Source organism: Watersipora subatra, chromosome 2 (genome assembly GCF_963576615.1).
Source record: "Watersipora subatra chromosome 2, tzWatSuba1.1, whole genome shotgun sequence".
In the NCBI taxonomy this organism is placed as follows: Eukaryota; Metazoa; Bryozoa; class Gymnolaemata; order Cheilostomatida; family Watersiporidae; genus Watersipora; species Watersipora subatra.
Window position 1 is genome coordinate 61,562,449 of NC_088709.1, and position 13,388 is coordinate 61,575,836.

The following is a 13,388-nucleotide window of genomic DNA, read 5'->3' on the forward strand; positions in this document are numbered from 1 at the left end:
CCTGTCACTAGTATGTACTCCCCTTTATAACAGGCTACTCCTCCAGGCTCGTTCACATCTTTATAAGTCCACATTGTCTCTCCTGTCACTAGTATGTACTCCCCTTTATAACAGGCTACTCCACCAGGCTCGTTCACATCTTTATAAGTCCACACTGTCTCTCCTGTCTCTAGTATGTACTCCCCTTTATAGCAGGCTACTCCTCCAGACTCGTTCACATCTTTATAAGTCCACACTGTCTCTCCTGTCACTAGTATGTACTCCCCTTTATAGCAGGCTACTCCACCTGGCTTGTTCACATCTTTATAAGTCCACACTGTCTCTCCTGTCTCTAGTATGTACTCCCCTTTATAGCAGGCTACTCCACCAGACTCGTTCACATCTTTATAAGTCCACACTGTCTCTCCTGTCACTAATATGTACTCCCCTTTATAACAGGCTACTCCTCCAGGCTCGTTCACATCTTTATAAGTCCACACTGTCTCTCCTGTCTCTAGTATGTACTCCCCTTTATAGCAGGCTACTCCTCCAGACTTATTCACATCTTTATAAGTCCACACTGTCTCTCCTGTCACTAGTATGTACTCCCCTTTATAGCAGGCTACTCCTCCAGACTCATTCACATCTTTATAAGTCCACATTGTCTCTCCTGTCTCTAGTATGTACTCCCCTTTATAGCAGGCTACTCCACCAGGCTTATTCACATCTTTATAAGTCCACATTGTCTCTCCTGTCTCTAGTATGTACTCCCCTTTATAACAGGCTACTCCACCAGGCTTATTCACATCTTTATAAGTCCACACTGTCTCTCCTGTCACTAGTATGTACTCCCCTTTATAGCAGGCTACTCCACCTGGCTTATTCACATCTTTATAAGTCCACATTGTCTCTCCTGTCTCTAGTATATACTCCCCTTTATAGCAGGCTACTCCTCCAGGCTTATTCACATCTTTATAAGTCCACACTGTCTCTCCTGTCACTAGTATATACTCCCCTTTATAGCAGGCTACTCCTCCAGGCTCATTCACATCTTTATAAGTCCACATTGTCTCTCCTGTCACTAGTATGTACTCCCCTTTATAGCAGGCTACTCCTCCAGGCTTATTCACATCTTTATAAGTCCACATTGTCTCTCCTGTCACTAGTATGTACTCCCCTTTATAGCAGGCTACTCCTCCAGACTCGTTCACATCTTTATAAGTCCACATTGTCTCTCCTGTCACTAGTATGTACTCCCCTTTATAACAGGCTACTCCTCCAGGCTCGTTCACATCTTTATAAGTCCACATTGTCTCTCCTGTCACTAGTATGTACTCCCCTTTATAGCAGGCTACTCCTCCAGACTCGTTCACATCTTTATAAGTCCACATCGTCTCTCCTGTCACTAGTATGTACTCCCCTTTATAGCAGGCTACTCCTCCAGACTCGTTCACATCTTTATAAGTCCACACTGTCTCTCCTGTCACTAGTATGTACTCCCCTTTATAGCAGGCTACTCCTCCAGGCTCATTCACATCTTTATAAGTCCACATTGTCTCTCCTGTCTCTAGTATGTACTCCCCTTTATAGCAGGCTACTCCTCCAGACTTATTCACATCTTTATAAGTCCACATTGTCTCTCCTGTCTCTAATATGTACTCCCCTTTATAGCAGGCTACTCCTCCAGGCTTATTCACATCTTTATAAGTCCACACTGTCTCTCCTGTCTCTAGTATGTACTCCCCTTTATAGCAGGCTACTCCACCAGACTCATTCACATCTTTATAAGTCCACATTGTCTCTCCTGTCTCTAGTATGTACTCCCCTTTATAGCAGGCTACTCCACCAGACTCATTCACATCTTTATAAGTCCACATTGTCTCTCCTGTCTCTAGTATGTACTCCCCTTTATAGCAGGCTACTCCTCCAGGCTTATTCACATCTTTATAAGTCCACATTGTCTCTCCTGTCACTAGTATGTACTCCCCTTTATAGCAGGCTACTCCACCAGACTCATTCACATCTTTATAAGTCCACATTGTCTCTCCTGTCTCTAGTATGTACTCCCCTTTATAGCAGGCTACTCCTCCAGGCTCATTCACATCTTTATAAGTCCACATTGTCTCTCCTGTCTCTAGTATGTACTCCCCTTTATAGCAGGCTACTCCACCAGACTCATTCACATCTTTATAAGTCCACATTGTCTCTCCTGTCTCTAGTATGTACTCCCCTTTATAGCAGGCTACTCCTCCAGGCTTATTCACATCTTTATAAGTCCACATTGTCTCTCCTGTCACTAGTATGTACTCCCCTTTATAGCAGGCTACTCCACCAGACTCATTCACATCTTTATAAGTCCACATTGTCTCTCCTGTCTCTAGTATGTACTCCCCTTTATAGCAGGCTACTCCTCCAGGCTCATTCACATCTTTATAAGTCCACATTGTCTCTCCTGTCTCTAGTATGTACTCCCCTTTATAGCAGGCTACTCCACCAGACTCATTCACATCTTTATAAGTCCACATTGTCTCTCCTGTCTCTAGTATGTACTCCCCTTTATAGCAGGCTACTCCTCCAGGCTTATTCACATCTTTATAAGTCCACATTGTCTCTCCTGTCACTAGTATGTACTCCCCTTTATAGCAGGCTACTCCACCAGACTCATTCACATCTTTATAAGTCCACATTGTCTCTCCTGTCTCTAGTATGTACTCCCCTTTATAGCAGGCTACTCCACCAGACTCATTCACATCTTTATAAGTTCACATTGTCTCTCCTGTCTCTAGTATGTACTCCCCTTTATAGCAGGCTACTCCTCCAGGCTCGTTCACATCTTTATAAGTCCACATTGTCTCTCCTGTCACTAGTATGTACTCCCCTTTATAGCAGGCTACTCCTCCAGGCTCATTCACATCTTTATAAGTCCACATTGTCTCTCCTGTCTCTAGTATGTACTCCCCTTTATAGCAGGCTACTCCACCAGACTCATTCACATCTTTATAAGTCCACATTGTCTCTCCTGTCTCTAGTATGTACTCCCCTTTATAGCAGGCTACTCCTCCAGGCTTATTCACATCTTTATAAGTCCACATTGTCTCTCCTGTCACTAGTATGTACTCCCCTTTATAGCAGGCTACTCCACCAGACTCATTCACATCTTTATAAGTCCACATTGTCTCTCCTGTCTCTAGTATGTACTCCCCTTTATAGCAGGCTACTCCTCCAGACTTATTCACATCTTTATAAGTCCACACTGTCTCTCCTGTCACTAGTATGTACTCCCCTTTATAGCAGGCTACTCCTCCAGACTCATTCACATCTTTATAAGTCCACATTGTCTCTCCTGTCTCTAGTATGTACTCCCCTTTATAGCAGGCTACTCCACCAGGCTTATTCACATCTTTATAAGTCCACATTGTCTCTCCTGTCTCTAGTATGTACTCCCCTTTATAACAGGCTACTCCACCAGGCTTATTCACATCTTTATAAGTCCACACTGTCTCTCCTGTCACTAGTATGTACTCCCCTTTATAGCAGGCTACTCCACCAGGCTCATTCACATCTTTATAAGTCCACATTGTCTCTCCTGTCACTAGTATGTACTCCCCTTTATAGCAGGCTACTCCTCCAGGCTTATTCACATCTTTATAAGTCCACATTGTCTCTCCTGTCACTAGTATGTACTCCCCTTTATAGCAGGCTACTCCTCCAGACTCGTTCACATCTTTATAAGTCCACATTGTCTCTCCTGTCACTAGTATGTACTCCCCTTTATAACAGGCTACTCCTCCAGGCTCGTTCACATCTTTATAAGTCCACATTGTCTCTCCTGTCACTAGTATGTACTCCCCTTTATAGCAGGCTACTCCTCCAGACTCGTTCACATCTTTATAAGTCCACATCGTCTCTCCTGTCACTAGTATGTACTCCCCTTTATAGCAGGCTACTCCTCCAGACTCGTTCACATCTTTATAAGTCCACACTGTCTCTCCTGTCACTAGTATGTACTCCCCTTTATAGCAGGCTACTCCTCCAGGCTCATTCACATCTTTATAAGTCCACATTGTCTCTCCTGTCTCTAGTATGTACTCCCCTTTATAGCAGGCTACTCCTCCAGACTTATTCACATCTTTATAAGTCCACATTGTCTCTCCTGTCTCTAATATGTACTCCCCTTTATAGCAGGCTACTCCTCCAGGCTCATTCACATCTTTATAAGTCCACATTGTCTCTCCTGTCTCTAGTATGTACTCCCCTTTATAGCAGGCTACTCCACCAGACTCATTCACATCTTTATAAGTTCACATTGTCTCTCCTGTCTCTAGTATGTACTCCCCTTTATAGCAGGCTACTCCACCAGACTCATTCACATCTTTATAAGTCCACATTGTCTCTCCTGTCTCTAGTATGTACTCCCCTTTATAACAGGCTACTCCACCAGACTCATTCACATCTTTATAAGTCCACATTGTCTCTCCTGTCTCTAGTATGTACTCCCCTTTATAGCAGGCTACTCCTCCAGACTCGTTCACATCTTTATAAGTCCACACTGTCTCTCCTGTCACTAATATGTACTCCCCTTTATAGCAGGCTACTCCACCAGACTCGTTCACATCTTTATAAGTCCACACTGTCTCTCCTGTCTCTAGTATGTACTCCCCTTTATAGCAGGCTACTCCTCCAGGCTCGTTCACATCTTTATAAGTCCACATTGTCTCTCCTGTCACAAGTATGTACTCCCCTTTATAGCAGGCTACTCCTCCAGGCTTATTCACATCTTTATAAGTCCACATTGTCTCTCCTGTCTCTAGTATGTACTCCCCTTTATAGCAGGCTACTCCACCAGGCTTATTCACATCTTTATAAGTCCACATTGTCTCTCCTGTCTCTAGTATGTACTCCCCTTTATAGCAGGCTACTCCACCAGACTCATTCACATCTTTATAAGTCCACATTGTCTCTCCTGTCTCTAGTATGTACTCCCCTTTATAGCAGGCTACTCCTCCAGGCTCATTCACATCTTTATAAGTCCACATTGTCTCTCCTGTCTCTAGTATGTACTCCCCTTTATAGCAGGCTACTCCTCCAGGCTCATTCACATCTTTATAAGTCCACACTGTCTCTCCTGTCACTAGTATGTACTCCCCTTTATAGCAGGCTACTCCTCCAGGCTCGTTCACATCTTTATAAGTCCACATTGTCTCTCCTGTCACTAGTATGTACTCCCCTTTATAGCAGGCTACTCCTCCAGACTCGTTCACATCTTTATAAGTCCACATTGTCTCTCCTGTCTCTAGTATGTACTCCCCTTTATAGCAGGCTACTCCTCCAGGCTCGTTCACATCTTTATAAGTCCACATTGTCTCTCCTGTCACTAGTATGTACTCCCCTTTATAGCAGGCTACTCCTCCAGACTCATTCACATCTTTATAAGTCCACATTGTCTCTCCTGTCTCTAGTATGTACTCCCCTTTATAGCAGGCTACTCCTCCAGGCTCGTTCACATCTTTATAAGTCCACATTGTCTCTCCTGTCACTAATATGTACTCCCCTTTATAGCAGGCTACTCCTCCAGGTTCGTTCACATCTTTATAAGTCCACATTGTCTCTCCTGTCACTAATATGTACTCCCCTTTATAACAGGCTACTCCTCCAGGCTCGTTCACATCTTTATAAGTCCACACTGTCTCTCCTGTCTCTAGTATGTACTCCCCTTTATAGCAGGCTACTCCTCCAGGCTCGTTCACATCTTTATAAGTCCACATTGTCTCTCCTGTCACTAATATGTACTCCCCTTTATAGCAGGCTACTCCTCCAGGTTCGTTCACATCTTTATAAGTCCACATTGTCTCTCCTGTCACTAATATGTACTCCCCTTTATAACAGGCTACTCCTCCAGGCTCGTTCACATCTTTATAAGTCCACACTGTCTCTCCTGTCTCTAGTATGTACTCCCCTTTATAGCAGGCTACTCCTCCAGACTCATTCACATCTTTATAAGTCCACATTGTCTCTCCTGTCTCTAGTATGTACTCCCCTTTATAGCAGGCTACTCCTCCAGGCTCGTTCACATCTTTATAAGTCCACATTGTCTCTCCTGTCACTAATATGTACTCCCCTTTATAGCAGGCTACTCCTCCAGGTTCGTTCACATCTTTATAAGTCCACATTGTCTCTCCTGTCACTAATATGTACTCCCCTTTATAACAGGCTACTCCTCCAGGCTCGTTCACATCTTTATAAGTCCACACTGTCTCTCCTGTCTCTAGTATGTACTCCCCTTTATAGCAGGCTACTCCTCCAGACTCATTCACATCTTTATAAGTCCACATTGTCTCTCCTGTCTCTAGTATGTACTCCCCTTTATAGCAGGCTACTCCTCCAGGCTCGTTCACATCTTTATAAGTCCACATTGTCTCTCCTGTCACTAGTATGTACTCCCCTTTATAGCAGGCTACTCCTCCAGACTCATTCACATCTTTATAAGTCCACATTGTCTCTCCTGTCTCTAGTATGTACTCCCCTTTATAGCAGGCTACTCCTCCAGGCTCGTTCACATCTTTATAAGTCCACATTGTCTCTCCTGTCACTAATATGTACTCCCCTTTATAGCAGGCTACTCCTCCAGGTTCGTTCACATCTTTATAAGTCCACATTGTCTCTCCTGTCACTAATATGTACTCCCCTTTATAACAGGCTACTCCTCCAGGTTCGTTCACATCTTTATAAGTCCACACTGTCTCTCCTGTCTCTAGTATGTACTCCCCTTTATAGCAGGCTACTCCTCCAGACTCATTCACATCTTTATAAGTCCACACTGTCTCTCTTGTCACTAGTATGTACTCCCCTTTATAGCAGGCTACTCCACCAGGCTCATTCACATCTTTATAAGTCCACACTGTCTCTCCTGTCACTAGTATGTACTCCCCTTTATAGCAGGCTACTCCTCCTGGCTTATTCACATCTTTATAAGTCCACATTGTCTCTCCTGTCACTAGTATGTACTCCCCTTTATAGCAGGCTACTCCACCAGGCTTATTCACATCTTTATAAGTCCACATTGTCTCTCCTGTCACTAGTATGTACTCCCCTTTATAGCAGGCTACTCCACCAGGCTTATTCACATCTTTATAAGTCCACATTGTCTCTCCTGTCACTAATATGTACTCTCCTTTATAGCAGGCTACTCCTCCAGACTCGTTCACATCTTTATAAGTCCACACTGTCTCTCCTGTCACTAGTATGTACTCCCCTTTATAGCAGGCTACTCCTCCAGGCTTGTTCACATCTTTATAAGTCCACACTGTCTCTCCTGTCACTAGTATGTACTCCCCTTTATAGCAGGCTACTCCTCCAGGCTCGTTCACATCTTTATAAGTCCACATTGTCTCTCCTGTCACTAGTATGTACTCCCCTTTATAGCAGGCTACTCCACCAGGCTTATTCACATCTTTATAAGTCCACACTGTCTCTCCTGTCACTAATATGTACTCCCCTTTATAACAGGCTACTCCTCCAGACTTATTCACATCTTTATAAGTCCACATTGTCTCTCCTGTCTCTAGTATGTACTCCCCTTTATAGCAGGCTACTCCTCCAGACTCATTCACATCTTTATAAGTCCACACTGTCTCTCCTGTCTCTAGTATGTACTCCCCTTTATAGCAGGCTACTCCTCCAGACTCATTCACATCTTTACAAGTCCACACTGTCTCTCCTGTCACTAGTATGTACTCCCCTTTATAGCAGGCTACTCCTCCAGACTTATTCACATCTTTATAAGTCCACATCGTCTCTCCTGTCTCTAGTATGTACTCCCCTTTATAGCAGGCTACTCCTCCAGGCTTGTTCACATCTTTATAAGTCCACACTGTCTCTCCTGTCACTAGTATGTACTCCCCTTTATAGCAGGCTACTCCTCCAGACTCATTCACATCTTTATAAGTCCACACTGTCTCTCCTGTCACTAATATGTACTCCCCTTTATAGCAGGCTACTCCTCCAGGCTCGTTCACATCTTTATAAGTCCACACTGTCTCTCCTGTCTCTAGTATGTACTCCCCTTTATAGCAGGCTACTCCTCCAGGCTCATTCACATCTTTATAAGTCCACACTGTCTCTCCTGTCTCTAGTATGTACTCCCCTTTATAGCAGGCTACTCCTCCAGGCTCATTCACATCTTTATAAGTCCACACTGTCTCTCCTGTCTCTAGTATGTACTCCCCTTTATAGCAGGCTACTCCTCCAGACTCATTCACATCTTTATAAGTCCACACTGTCTCTCCTGTCTCTAGTATGTACTCCCCTTTATAGCAGGCTACTCCTCCAGGCTCGTTCACATCTTTATAAGTCCACACTGTCTCTCCTGTCTCTAGTATGTACTCCCCTTTATAGCAGGCTACTCCTCCAGACTCGTTCACATCTTTATAAGTCCACACTGTCTCTCCTGTCACTAATATGTACTCCCCTTTATAGCAGGCTACTCCTCCAGACTCGTTCACATCTTTATAAGTCCACACTGTCTCTCCTGTCTCTAGTATGTACTCCCCTTTATAGCAGGCTACTCCTCCAGACTCATTCACATCTTTATAAGTCCACACTGTCTCTCCTGTCTCTAGTATGTACTCCCCTTTATAGCAGGCTACTCCACCAGACTCGTTCACATCTTTATAAGTCCACACTGTCTCTCCTGTCACTAGTATGTACTCCCCTTTATAGCAGGCTACTCCTCCAGACTCGTTCACATCTTTATAAGTCCACACTGTCTCTCCTGTCACTAATATGTACTCCCCTTTATAGCAGGCTACTCCTCCAGGCTTATTCACATCTTTATAAGTCCACATCTTCTCTCCTGTCACTAGTATGTACTCCCCTTTATAGCAGGCTACTCCACCAGACTCGTTCACATCTTTATAAGTCCACACTGTCTCTCCTGTCACTAGTATGTACTCCCCTTTATAGCAGGCTACTCCTCCAGGCTTGTTCACATCTTTATAAGTCCACACTGTCTCTCCTGTCACTAGTATGTACTCCCCTTTATAGCAGGCTACTCCTCCAGGCTTGTTCACATCTTTATAAGTCCACACTGTCTCTCCTGTCACTAGTATGTACTCCCCTTTATAGCAGGCTACTCCTCCAGGCTCGTTCACATCTTTATAAGTCCACATTGTCTCTCCTGTCACTAGTATGTACTCCCCTTTATAGCAGGCTACTCCACCAGGCTTATTCACATCTTTATAAGTCCACACTGTCTCTCCTGTCACTAGTATATACTCCCCTTTATAGCAGGCTACTCCTCCAGGCTCGTTCACATCTTTATAAGTCCACACTGTCTCTCCTGTCACTAATATGTACTCCCCTTTATAGCAGGCTACTCCTCCAGGCTCGTTCACATCTTTATAAGTCCACACTGTCTCTCCTGTCACTAGTATGTACTCCCCTTTATAGCAGGCTACTCCTCCAGGCTTGTTCACATCTTTATAAGTCCACATTGTCTCTCCTGTCTCTAGTATGTACTCCCCTTTATACCAGGCTACTCCTCCAGGCTTGTTCACATCTTTATAAGTCCACATTGTCTCTCCTGTCTCTAGTATGTACTCCCCTTTATAGCAGGCTACTCCTCCAGGCTTGTTCACATCTTTATAAGTCCACACTGTCTCTCCTGTCACTAGTATGTACTCCCCTTTATAGCAGGCTACTCCTCCAGGCTCGTTCACATCTTTATAAGTCCACACTGTCTCTCCTGTCACTAATATGTACTCCCCTTTATAGCAGGCTACTCCTCCAGGCTTGTTCACATCTTTATAAGTCCACACTGTCTCTCCTGTCACTAGTATGTACTCCCCTTTATAGCAGGCTACTCCACCAGGCTCGTTCACATCTTTATAAGTCCACATTGTCTCTCCTGTCACTAGTATGTACTCCCCTTTATAGCAGGCTACTCCTCCAGACTCGTTCACATCTTTATAAGTCCACATTGTCTCTCCTGTCACTAGTATGTACTCCCCTTTATAGCAGGCTACTCCACCAGGCTTATTCACATCTTTATAAGTCCACACTGTCTCTCCTGTCTCTAGTATATACTCCCCTTTATAGCAGGCTACTCCTCCAGACTCATTCACATCTTTATAAGTCCACACTGTCTCTCCTGTCTCTAATATGTACTCCCCTTTATAGCAGGCTACTCCACCAGGCTTGTTCACATCTTTATAAGTCCACATTGTCTCTCCTGTCTCTAGTATGTACTCCCCTTTATAGCAGGCTACTCCTCCAGGCTTGTTCACATCTTTATAAGTCCACACTGTCTCTCCTGTCACTAGTATGTACTCCCCTTTATAGCAGGCTACTCCTCCAGACTCATTCACATCTTTATAAGTCCACACTGTCTCTCCTGTCACTAGTATATACTCCCCTTTATAGCAGGCTACTCCACCTGGCTCGTTCACATCTTTATAAGTCCACATCGTCTCTCCTGTCACTAGTATGTACTCCCCTTTATAGCAGGCTACTCCTCCAGGCTTGTTCACATCTTTATAAGTCCACACTGTCTCTCCTGTCACTAGTATGTACTCCCCTTTATAGCAGGCTACTCCTCCAGGCTCGTTCACATCTTTATAAGTCCACATTGTCTCTCCTGTCACTAGTATGTACTCCCCTTTATAGCAGGCTACTCCACCAGGCTTATTCACATCTTTATAAGTCCACACTGTCTCTCCTGTCACTAATATGTACTCCCCTTTATAGCAGGCTACTCCTCCAGGCTCGTTCACATCTTTATAAGTCCACACTGTCTCTCCTGTCACTAATATGTACTCCCCTTTATAGCAGGCTACTCCACCAGGCTTATTCACATCTTTATAAGTCCACATTGTCTCTCCTGTCACTAGTATGTACTCCCCTTTATAGCAGGCTACTCCACCAGGCTCGTTCACATCTTTATAAGTCCACACTGTCTCTCCTGTCACAAGTATGTACTCCCCTTTATACCAGGCTACTCCTCCAGACTCGTTCACATCTTTATAAGTCCACATTGTCTCTCCTGTCTCTAGTATGTACTCCCCTTTATAGCAGGCTACTCCTCCAGACTCGTTCACATCTTTATAAGTCCACATTGTCTCTCCTGTCTCTAGTATGTACTCCCCTTTATAGCAGGCTACTCCTCCAGACTCGTTCACATCTTTATAAGTCCACACTGTCTCTCCTGTCACTAGTATGTACTCCCCTTTATAGCAGGCTACTCCTCCAGGCTCGTTCACATCTTTATAAGTCCACATTGTCTCTCCTGTCACTAGTATGTACTCCCCTTTATAGCAGGCTACTCCTCCAGACTCGTTCACATCTTTATAAGTCCACATTGTCTCTCCTGTCTCTAGTATGTACTCCCCTTTATAGCAGGCTACTCCTCCAGGCTCGTTCACATCTTTATAAGTCCACACTGTCTCTCCTGTCACTAGTATGTACTCCCCTTTATAGCAGGCTACTCCTCCAGACTCATTCACATCTTTATAAGTCCACATTGTCTCTCCTGTCTCTAGTATGTACTCCCCTTTATAGCAGGCTACTCCTCCAGACTCGTTCACATCTTTATAAGTCCACACTGTCTCTCCTGTCACTAGTATGTACTCCCCTTTATAGCAGGCTACTCCTCCAGACTCATTCACATCTTTATAAGTCCACATTGTCTCTCCTGTCTCTAGTATGTACTCCCCTTTATAGCAGGCTACTCCTCCAGACTCGTTCACATCTTTATAAGTCCACACTGTCTCTCCTGTCACTAGTATGTACTCCCCTTTATAGCAGGCTACTCCTCCAGACTCATTCACATCTTTATAAGTCCACATTGTCTCTCCTGTCTCTAGTATGTACTCCCCTTTATAGCAGGCTACTCCTCCAGACTCGTTCACATCTTTATAAGTCCACACTGTCTCTCCTGTCACTAGTATGTACTCCCCTTTATAGCAGGCTACTCCTCCAGGCTTGTTCACATCTTTATAAGTCCACATTGTCTCTCCTGTCTCTAGTATGTACTCCCCTTTATACCAGGCTACTCCTCCAGGCTTGTTCACATCTTTATAAGTCCACATTGTCTCTCCTGTCACTAGTATGTACTCCCCTTTATAGCAGGCTACTCCTCCAGACTCATTCACATCTTTATAAGTCCACACTGTCTCTCCTGTCACTAATATGTACTCCCCTTTATAGCAGGCTACTCCTCCAGACTCATTCACATCTTTATAAGTCCACACTGTCTCTCCTGTCACTAATATGTACTCCCCTTTATAGCAGGCTACTCCTCCAGACTCATTCACATCTTTATAAGTCCACATTGTCTCTCCTGTCTCTAGTATGTACTCCCCTTTATAGCAGGCTACTCCTCCAGACTCGTTCACATCTTTATAAGTCCACACTGTCTCTCCTGTCACTAGTATGTACTCCCCTTTATAGCAGGCTACTCCTCCAGGCTCGTTCACATCTTTATAAGTCCACATTGTCTCTCCTGTCACTAGTATGTACTCCCCTTTATAGCAGGCTACTCCTCCAGACTCGTTCACATCTTTATAAGTCCACATTGTCTCTCCTGTCTCTAGTATGTACTCCCCTTTATAGCAGGCTACTCCTCCAGGCTCGTTCACATCTTTATAAGTCCACACTGTCTCTCCTGTCACTAGTATGTACTCCCCTTTATAGCAGGCTACTCCACCAGACTCATTCACATCTTTATAAGTCCACATCGTCTCTCCTGTCACTAGTATGTACTCCCCTTTATAGCAGGCTACTCCACCAGGTTCATTCACATCTTTATAAGTCCACATTGTCTCTCCTGTCACTAGTATGTACTCCCCTTTATAGCAGGCTACTCCTCCAGGCTCATTCACATCTTTATAAGTCCACATTGTCTCTCCTGTCTCTAGTATGTACTCCCCTTTATAGCAGGCTACTCCTCCAGACTCATTCACATCTTTATAAGTCCACATTGTCTCTCCTGTCTCTAGTATGTACTCCCCTTTATAGCAGGCTACTCCTCCAGACTCGTTCACATCTTTATAAGTCCACACTGTCTCTCCTGTCACTAGTATGTACTCCCCTTTATAGCAGGCTACTCCTCCAGACTCGTTCACATCTTTATAAGTCCACACTGTCTCTCCTGTCTCTAGTATGTACTCCCCTTTATAGCAGGCTACTCCTCCAGGCTTATTCACATCTTTATAAGTCCACATTGTCTCTCCTGTCTCTAGTATGTACTCCCCTTTATAGCAGGCTACTCCTCCAGACTCATTCACATCTTTATAAGTCCACATTGTCTCTCCTGTCTCTAGTATGTACTCCCCTTTATAGCAGGCTACTCCTCCAGGCTCATTCACATCTTTATAAGTCCACACTGTCTCTCCTGTCTCTAGTATATACTCCCC